Below are 10,352 nucleotides of genomic sequence, written 5' to 3'. Positions count from 1 at the left end.
TTTGTTATGAGGGTCACCCGAGGGGTTGTCTGTAGTGTGATGAGCACCGTGCCTGGTGTTCTAGAAGGGCAGGGAAATACTAGGGTGTTCTCGCTACACCGAAAGACAAGCACCTGAGTTGCAGAGGATTTACTGTCTCTACACGATGATGCACAGCAACCACCCCCACCTGTAAGAGGCGCAGTGGGCGGGGAGGAGGTGAGCGAGGCTGCAGTCCTGTGGCCGGGCTGTGAGTGCAGCCCAGACCCTCAGCCTGGGCTCCTGTCCCACAGGACAGTTCAGGAAGCAAGGACGGTCTGGGCCTCCAATGGTCTGCCCTGGGGATGCCATGTGGAGCGAGCCAATTTATCCTCACGACCACCCGGGGAGAGGCGTGTTACTAGCCCATTTCTCGGATGAGAAAACTGAGGCTCGGAGACATTAGATTCGTGCTCAGGTCACACAGTGACTATGCAGCAGACCTGGGATTCACACCGAGTGTCTGACTTTGTGGGGATGTCTGTCTTTCTGCTGCTTGCCAGCACCCGGACGGACTGCCGAGTCTTGGAGGACCCATCACTGCAGTACCAGAGCATCCCTGAGTACCAGGCTCCCTCGCCCTGCTAGCCAGCGTGAGCAACTGAACCCCTCCTCACTGCTCACCCCCAAACACAAACTTCACACCTGCCAAGCAAGAGCCCTCTACGACCAGGCCTGACGCCCCACAGTGGAGGCTGCGCCTGGCAGCGGCCGCCTGCCCAGGGGCTTCTGTGGCCCAGCTTCCCGAAGCCCTAGTTCCCACCTACTCTGCAGGCCTGTACGCCCTGCTCTCCGCAGCCACTCTGAGCCCTGTACGCCCTTCTCCTAAGTCCCTCTTGCTCAAGGAGACAGAGCTGCTTCCCGCTCCTCACGCTGACGAGCGCTGGCCCAAGACCACACCGGGCTGCTCCTCAGTGACCCTGCCTGTCAGGCGGAGGAAAGGCAGGTGGGGCTGCTCGGGGCCCTCCGTGCACAGTAGGGGCTGATCGGTTCCCTTGGCCTCATGGGGGAGGGGGCGCCCTCCTGTTGGCCCCCAACAGCTGAGCTCGGCTGTGGTGGGGGACAGGGGAGCACTCCAGCAGGAGGGTTGGGGCCAGCCCTCTCATCAGCCCCACCGTGCGTGACGCCTCTCAGTGGTCGCGGAGAGAAGCGCCTGCCTGCGCAGCCTGCCAGGTGCGCAGAGCTGCTGCCCGCGCCCCTCCGTCCTGCACGTTCAGCCGCGTTGGCACGGTCTCCGTCCCTCTGGCTCCTGCGGCCCAGTTACCGACTCCGCCAGCCCACAGAGCTGCCCATTGCCGGGCTAGCGGAGGGCGAGGTGTGAGGCCGGGAGCGGCGGGGGAGAGGCCAACCCACCCACCGAGCAGAGCCGGGGCACGGAGGGCGGGCGTGCGTGCTGAGCTGAGGACGGCTCGTGTGTAAGGATAGACCTCGGAGGTGCGCGGTCCACCCGTGGCCTCTCCTGTCTCCACACTGCTGTCTGCTTCCTGAGGTGGGTGAGAGGGACGAGGGATCCGCCTTCAGGTCCCCAGGTCACCTGTGCTTTGACCCTTGGACTCGAACTGCCCCGAGCCCTGTGGGTCTCAGGACTGAGGTCCAGTCTTAGCCCCGCCCCCCGCGGCGCTTCGGGGGGGGGCGGTGGGGGGGGGGGGGAGGGTGCCCGGCAGGCAGTGTCTTATGAATGCTTGGACATCAGAGGACAGGGAATCCGGGTGGGCGACCGATTGAGGCTCCACTTGGGCCCAGGGGAGGAATTCAGTGTCCCAGACCTGTGACCTGTCACTTGCGCCCTCGGGTCAAAGGCGGCTGTGGGGCCGGCTGGGCTGACTTCTCGGGTGTGCTCCTCCCAAATATTGGTCTGATGGATTCTTCACTAGCTTGCAGTTCTTAGATGCCTTAAAATTTTTTTCTTTTGTTTTTAAAATCTAATTTGGCTTTTAAAATTGTCCTCCATGCAAGGGTGGGAAGAAAGGCCACGGGCACTGTGATTAGCTCGGGTGGGCCGAAATAAGCCGGGGGCGGCTCCCCAGGGCTTCACGCCTGCTGCACTGTGGACCTGTTCCGTGTCCTGATTCTCACCTCCTCCTTCGTCCTCAACGGCCAGGGCCGCCCCGCACCCCATTCCCAGTCTCATCTAGCAGGCTCACTTCTTACTTCACTGGAAAATCCGGAGCAGTCCAGAGGGCACTGCCCGAGTCCGACCTCCTTGTGTTGTCACCTGCCCCCTCCCCTGCGCTCTGCCTTCCCCCCCCCTGGCCAGAGTGAACGGGAGGCCAGGGCCTTCCTGTGCCCGACCCCCGCCCACGGCCCTCCCTCCGGTGGCCTGGCTCCCGCAGCACTCCTTCCTCCTCCTCCTCTGACAGTGACAGCCGAGCTTCCCTCTCCACCGCAGCACCCCATCAGGGCACGGGCCCGCTGCAGTATCTCCTCTAAAAGGAAATCTTTTCTTGAGGCCCTGTTTTATGCTCCCCCTGCAGCAAAACAGCAAAACCCCTTTAAAGAGTTGCTGACCCTGTCCCCTCCTCTTCTCCTCTGGCTGTTCCTTGCACCGCCCTGTGCTCCCCTTTGTCCCCACCATCCCACAGAACAGTTCCGCCAAGGTCACCAACGGTCTCCCCATTGCCGTGTCTGCTGGTCAATGCTCAGCACTCCCCTCCCTGGATCCCCAGGGACAGGGCCTCGCACGGCCTTGTTCAACCACTTCCTTCACTGAGTTCCTGGTTCTCCCCTCATCTCACTGGCTTCTCCCCCCGCAGACCCCTACATGCTGGTGTGCCTGGAACCGTGTCCTTCCTCTCTCTCTCCCCAGTGACCTACACGTCAGTGGCTTCACCCTGAGACTGGCCAGGTTTCTGTCTGCAGCCCAGGCTCCAGAGCTCCAGGTTCGCCCGGCCAGCTGTTCATGCTTCCTGCCCACCTAGATGTCTATCTAACAGGAGTTGCAAACGTGCCGAAGAACAAATTCCTAATTGCATCCCTCCCGAATCTAAGACACGATGTTCCCTTTTCCTAGAATGAATGTCCTTGCCTTGTTCCTCACTGCCGGGTCACCGCCCGGTGCCTGCAGCATCCAGCACACCCGTCATTCCTCAAACTTCAGGCCAGTGCTTCCTCTCCGAAAGGTCACTGCACCCGCACTTCACCACCGTAGCCCACCTACTGCCAAGGCACAATTCACCCCCAAGCTTTGTCCTTGCTGCATGGGAGGGGAGGTCGCACAGGCTGGCTCTGCTCATGGTCGGCACTTACGGTGGTACGGTCATTCCTTCCCGCCCTCCCTCCGCCAGCAGCTGCTCCCTCCGCAGCATCTGCCGCACCTGTGCTGGGACACTCAACTCCTGGCTTGCCAGTTCACCCTCTCCCAGCCCAGAAGACACCCAAGTTAAGTATCAGAGTTGTCTCTGTGTCTCCCAGGATTCTTGCCACATACGTGTTCAATCAATGTTTCGAGAAAAGATAATTCCAAACGGGCGTACGCAGTGTCGTATAAATGAGAAAACCGTGAGAGGTGCTGGGAGGGGGCCTGACTGGGGGCGGTGAGCACGCGATACAACACACAGATGATGCGTTATGGAACTGTGCCCCTGAGACCTGTGTAATTTTATGAACCAGTGTCACCCCACTACACTCAATAAAAAGCAAAAGAAAAAATAAAATTAAAAAAGAACTGCTTACAATTTGGTTTATAAAATGTCATTAAATCTACTATGCTGCTACATATCCATTGGCCTATGTAAGCTAAAATTATTTGCTGGGTTCACATAAGAATTATTCTAGGCCTAGCTTCTGACATGAGATATTTTTCATCTTCTAATAACTTTTACCTATTAGTTCAGAGCCCTTTTTAAAGGAAGGGAGGTCATATTCGGGAAAAAGGAAGTCTTTGGGGGGCAACATTTGCCTTGCGTTTGGCAAACATTTCGTCACTGACTTGGTTTCAGGGAGGCACGACCCGGCCCGCAGCTGCCCCGGCCCCGTGGAATCCTCGGCTGAGGCTGCTCTAGGTCCCAGCAAGTCCTTAGTCACTGGCTTACCTGGGCAGCCCAACCGGTGGCGCCCTCTGTTGGTCAATGTCAGAGGTTTCACTGCGTCTCTAAAACGCCGACCGAGAGGCAGAGAGATTGATTCACTGATTGATTAGCGCCCTCTGGTGCCAAAACACTGTGTCCATGCTAATTCTTTCTGGGAGTCACCTAAAGTTTTGAGATGAATATTTTTGGAAGATATTTCCAGGGGAATCCCTTTATCCTCTTCCAAAGTCACATTCAGTTTTTGTATCTTCCGGGCTCTTTGGCGTTAGCGGATGGCTGGCCCTGGACTCGCAGGAGGGAGAGCCACCGCGGGCATCTTGGGGGTGCCGTGGGCACGGACAAGGCAGGCTCAGGGCCCGTCAAGGACTGCGGAAGAGGGCTGTTTTCCTGGGTCTCAGAGAAATGGACATCCCTTCTCAAGTTCAAGGCTGCTCCTCCGACCTGTGCTTTGGATCTCATTCCCACCACTTCTTCAAGTATCTTTGCCTTATCAAATGGCTCCTGCTCCCTTTATCTTCAAACACTACTTCCCCTTAAAACTACGTTCAAACCGTCAGTTACTTTCCCCGAGGGCCAGTCAGAATCTTTCTTGGTTGTCCTCTCCCCTTCCAAACCTACGCTGAGCTCCTCCTGCCACTGCACCCCTGTAACAGGAAATGCTCTCCTCTCTTAGACCACAGGTCACAATATGAAGCAGGCCAGTCCCTGTTTGTGGGTAGAGATTTTATTTTTATTTCTGTACACTTAAAGCTTGTTAGAGCCTTTGGAAACAGTAGATAAAAGTTCAATAAATGTGTGTGGAATATAATAACTATATTAACTTTCTCATGAATCAAATTCTAATTTTCTAGTAAAGGTCCCTCATTTTATAGACAATAAACTAAGGTCCAGCCCTGGCTGGTGTGGCTCAGTGGATTGAGTGCCAGCCTTCGAACCAAAGGGTCTCCAGTTCGATCCCTAGTCAGGGCCCATGCCTGGGTTGCAGGTCAGGTCCCCAGGAGGGGGCGTATAAGAAGCAACCACACACAGAGGTTTCTCTCCCTCTCTTTCTCCCTCCCTTCCCCTCTCTCTAAAAATAAATAAATAAAATATTTAAAAGAAAATATACTGAGGTCCAGAAAACCCGAATAACTTGCCTGAGGCCTGAGAATCAGCCAGGGGGAGATTAAGGGCCGCAGTTTTCTCCAGAGACCCCCCTTCTCCTGAGACCCCCGCCTCTCCCTCTAGACCCTCCTGACGCTGTGTGCGCCAACAGCGCTGCCTCACACAGTTACAGAAGAAAGACACGGTACACACCATGTTATGTTTCTAATGTTTAAACCTTTCTTAGTGTCTGTGGCTTTGATAAGGGTTTTTTTCTGTTTGTTTGTTTTGTTTTTAACAGGAAACTCCAAATCGAAAGAAAAGGACTACAGTCACCCTTAAATGGGGCAGCCTGGTCGGTGGAGAGTACAGGGGTCTGAGAACTGGGTGCTTATTCAACAGACACTTAAAACGTTAAGGGGAATGAAAAGATGGCCAGGACACTGTCTACGTCCTTGCGTGGCTGACCATCGAAGAGAGACAGTACAGGCATGTCTGCAAGTACATGTGGCGGAACATGATAAATTCTGAGTACAGAACAGGAATGAGGTATGTACAAGTGTGGAGGAAATCACGCGAAGCTAGGGAAGTCAGAGTTCTGTAAGTTTCAGAGTGTGAGAGCACGGAGACAAATAGGATTTTAACTGAAGCAGATAAAGACCTTCCAGGTGGAAAGAGTAAAGCTTTCAGAAGGCTAACATTTGTAGAGGAATTTATAAAAAATATCAATAAAAATACCCATCCATCCACCTATCTCCTATTTACTCCTGGAATGGCCAATGACAGAAAGAGGAGCAAATCCTTTCCCCCAAAAGGAATAAAGTGAACAAAATTCCTAGAACTTGAGCAAAGGCACACAACAAATCAAGAAGCATTCACTCAAGAAACTCACTGACCCTGGGGGTAAGAACCACGTGTTGGCCTGGGGTCACTCCCCCGGCTCCCAGCTGGGCCAGCCGGACAGGACAGCTTCCTCTGCAGTGCAAAGCAGGCAACTCCGGTCCCCGGGCTTGTCAGGAACACGGGCAATCTCAGTGGCAAACGACTGGGAAGGGTCCCTGCAGCTGGCCTAAGGCTGCGGTTCCGGCTGGGACCAGCAACAGATGGCAGAGCAGTCACAAGTGTAACAGGGTGACAGACCCGGGGACCGAGTCAGACGAAGTGCACCTGGCCACAGAGCCCTGGTGGTTTGGAAGGCCGCACGCAGGAGCAAGGCAGAGGCCACATTCGGGGAGGACCCGGCTGAATGAGGCCCCCCCCCCCACAGGCAGAAGGCACTCCCAAGGGCCCGGGACACAGTGACATCCCCACCACTGGAATGGCTGTGCCAGGGCAGACAGCACCGAGTGCCGATGGGGACGTGGAGTGTTGGGGACCACCCTACCTGGTCTCAGGAAGCTGTAACCCCCCATGACTTAGGCTGAGTGAAAGACCTCCGGACAAGGAGCCACGAAGGAGACAAAACTTATTTCCCTGGCATGATCGGCAGTTAATGACAGGTAACAATTCTCTTGGATAGAGAGTGAATCTAAGACAGACGCGTTCACGAAGGAATGACAGGGACAAGACTCACGGGGCTGTGGAAATGAAGGGGTGATCAGACATCAACCCCTACTCCTTTTGGCTTTGTAAAAGCCTGAGTCTTTGCTCTTGGATGTGAGAAATCCAAGTCTCCTGGCTACCTTTGTCTTCTGAGACCTACAGGGGCAAAACAGCCTAGACCAGAAATAGCAGACTCCCAGGGTAATCAGGCCTGGGACATAGAATATGAAAGGCCCTGTGAAATCTGCTTGCTGGAGGATGCTCTTTAATTAGAATATGAAGTCATGGGCAGGAAACAGAACTAAGCTTGAAGTCTTGTAGTCTTTTTAAATGATAAAACCCCATAATCTCTGGCTTAGGATCCCAGTAGGAAATCTGCCAGCACCTTTCAAAAGCTAGCTACTTGTAATTTGCAAACTGTATTGGTATTCAAGAATAAAACCCTGCTTGTGCAGGGGGACCAGGCACTCCCCACGAGAGGGAGTGGCCATGGTGCCCTCCAGGAGAGAGGGTGGCCAAGGCACTCCCCACGTGAGGAGTGGCCATTCTGTCCCGATTCCCCCACAGGACCCGGTTGTCTCTGTGTATGTTTTTCTCGTGTGTTGACGAACCATCCACAGCGTTCCATGCTTACTGCAGGCAGGTGGGCACGCGTCAGTGGAGAAACTGGTACTCCCTCCTTCATATGTTGCTGAGGGGAATGCAAATACCCACAGTGTAGTGGGTGATGAGGCACGAGCAGAGCAAAGAAGTGAGGCCAGGTACAGAAGGTCACCAGGGATGAAAGCCCCCCAGGGTAACCTTTGTTCCCGACCATGTGGCTGGTCAGCAGCTTGGAATCCCTGACCTTTCCTCCCTGGAGATAACATCTAGGCCTCAGCTGTGTTTCAGCTCCAGGCCCAGAAAAGCTGCAAAACGTGGCAGGTGATGCTAGGATCAGCTGCCACGACTCAGGAACCTCTGTCCTGGCACCAACCAATCAGAAGAGAGCACTCCCCTGAAAGGACACAGCTGTAAAGCTGGATAGTCTGTTGAGATCCCTGCCTGGATCCTCCCCTAATATCTCCACCCTTCAAAGCTCTTGGCCCTGGCCGGTGTGGCTCAGTGGGCTGAGTGCTGGCCTGTGAACTAAGGGGTCACCAGTTCCATTCCTAGTCAGGGAACCTGCCTGGGTTGTGTGCCAGGTCCCCAGTTGAGGGTGTGTGAGAGGCAAACACACATTGATGCTTCTCTCCCTCTCTTTCTCCTCCCACTTCCCCTCGCTCTCAAAATAAAAAAATAAAATATTAAAAAAAAAAAAAAAGCTCGTAGGACCAAGGGCCCAGCACTCTCTCCTCGTAGCACACCCGTGACTTTCCCCTCCCCTCCCCTCTCCTTCCCCGCCCCCCCCCCCGCCCCATTACCTTCCTCTCTCCTAAGCTCCAAGGCCCCTTCTTCTGCCTCTGTGTCTTGTTTCCTGAGCCTGTTCCTTGCACGGCTCACTTCTACCTCTGTGACGTTCTAAATAAGTAAGTCTCTTACAGTTTGAGTCTTGGCTCTGAATTCTTTCCTAGCCAGACCTCAGGTACCGAGGTTGCTGACCCCACCAGTCTAACATCTGGTGCTGTTCTTGCCTCTGCCAACAACAGGGTAGTGCTTTCTTAAAAAGCCATACACAACTTTTATCATATGACCCAGCAATTCCACTCCTAAGCACCTACCCAGCAGAAGTGAACACACATGTCTACACAAGGACTTGTATGCAAACGTTCTTAACAGCATTACTGGGAACAGCCCCAAAGTGGAAACTATCCAATTATTATTGGTGAATGGAGAAACAAAATAGGGTGTATCCAGACAGTGAAATGCTTTTAGCAATAAAAAGGAACAAGCTCTTGATACTAGCTACAGCGTAAAGCTTCAAAACATTATGCTAGGTTAAAGCCAGATGCAAAAGACCACATGTGTCTGATGCCATTGATATGAAATGTCCAGAAAAGGCCAATCTGTGAGGATCCAAAGCAGATCAGTGGTGGCCAGATGCTGGGGTGGGAGTGGCCTGGGACTGCAAGTGGGCGGGTCCGTGCGAGGGTTGCAGGGCAGCTAACATCACGGAAGTTCCCACTTAACAATGGGAAGGTCTTAGTTTGTGAATTGTACCTCGATAATGCAGTTAATTTTTTATAAAGTTAAACAAGCAAATATTCTCTTATATCCTTAACAAAGATAACTGCTAATTTTCAGCATATATATTTTTGCTGTGTATGTGTTTTAACAAAAAGTGATTTCTATCTAGTTTTTGAACTGCTTGGTTAAGAAGAATACATTTACACGTCATTAAACTTTTTTAACAACAAAACTGCATGAGTGTTATTTCATAGAATCAAGAATGATACAATTGGAAAACCATCTTTAAGACCATCTAAGCTCCATTGGCCTCCTTTGGTTTCAATTTCCTTATGTATAAAATGAGGGAGAACTAAATGGTTTTCTTTGCTCTTGACTTCCCTGCTGACTGCGTGTCCCTCTCAAATTTTCTGTTCCTAAAGGGATGATTACTCTGATCTGCTGCTGACAAAGATAATTTAAAATAGTAACTAAAATTGTGAGTTTATTTCAGGCCAGGGTAAATGCATTTTTCATATTTAAGTCTCCTCCAGATCCTTTATAGAGGCAAAAAATTAAAATTTTCTTAGGTTAAAAAATGGAGATTTCTCCTGGGGGAATAAGAGAATGTGAATTATTGCTTCATGGTTATAGAGACTGTTTGGGGTGATGACGTTTTGGACATAGTGGTAATGGCAGCACAACGTTGCTGATGTAATTATTTATGCCATGGACCGTACACTGAAAATGGTTAAAATAGCATTTTGTTATATTTTTTTACACCAATTTTTTAAAAGACATCTGTGCTAGGTTAACAAAAAGGTGCATGCAGCCTCTCACCATCTGAACCTACACTTTTAAGAAAAGTTTTGCTGAGATGTAATTGGCAACACGTGGTATAAATTTAAGGTATGATTTGACATATGTACATATTATGTGAAGACCACCACAAAATGGTTAGTTAACACACCCATCACCTCAGATAGTTACTTTTGTGAGTGTGTGTTAAGAACAGACCTACTCTCTCTCAGCAACTTTCAAGAATCTCAAGAGTGTTAACTACCATCCCCTGCGTTTTATTTGACCGACCTCTCCCTGTTGGTCCCACCCCCCAGCCCTCGGCAATCACCAGCCCCCTCCCATTTCCTAGGGGAACCCCATATCCTTAATCCGAATGCCATCTGCATGTTGAGGACAGTCTTTTGTAACTCAGTGAGAAAATGATGAAAATTTCAGTACCTGGCAGAGAGAGGCCCAGGTTTTATCAAACTATCATCATTCAGAGATCCTTATTCTTTTATCTGGTCACGTTTTAGTTGCTTCTGGAAAGGTAAGTCCACAGTTAATCTTGACATGCCCACAATGTGTTTCCTAGTTCGAAATTTTGACCAAGTTGAAATGCACTGTACCAGGAAGAATGAGGCCTCCAAGAGCGAACTGGCTGTTGTGGCAGGCTTTACCCCTCACTGCCGTACTTGGAGCCCCGAGAACGCCGGGTTTAAAGTATCCTCTGCATTTGCAGCATCGATGGATTAAACCACGGTGGGCTTCTATTTCACAGGCCTCTTAGGCCTATTTTTTGTCCAAGAATCACTT

Source organism: Phyllostomus discolor, chromosome 14, assembly GCF_004126475.2.
Source record: "Phyllostomus discolor isolate MPI-MPIP mPhyDis1 chromosome 14, mPhyDis1.pri.v3, whole genome shotgun sequence".
Lineage (NCBI taxonomy): Eukaryota > Metazoa > Chordata > Mammalia > Chiroptera > Phyllostomidae > Phyllostomus > Phyllostomus discolor.
The sequence above is the reverse complement of the archived record's forward strand: the minus strand, read 5'-3'. Positions refer to the sequence as shown.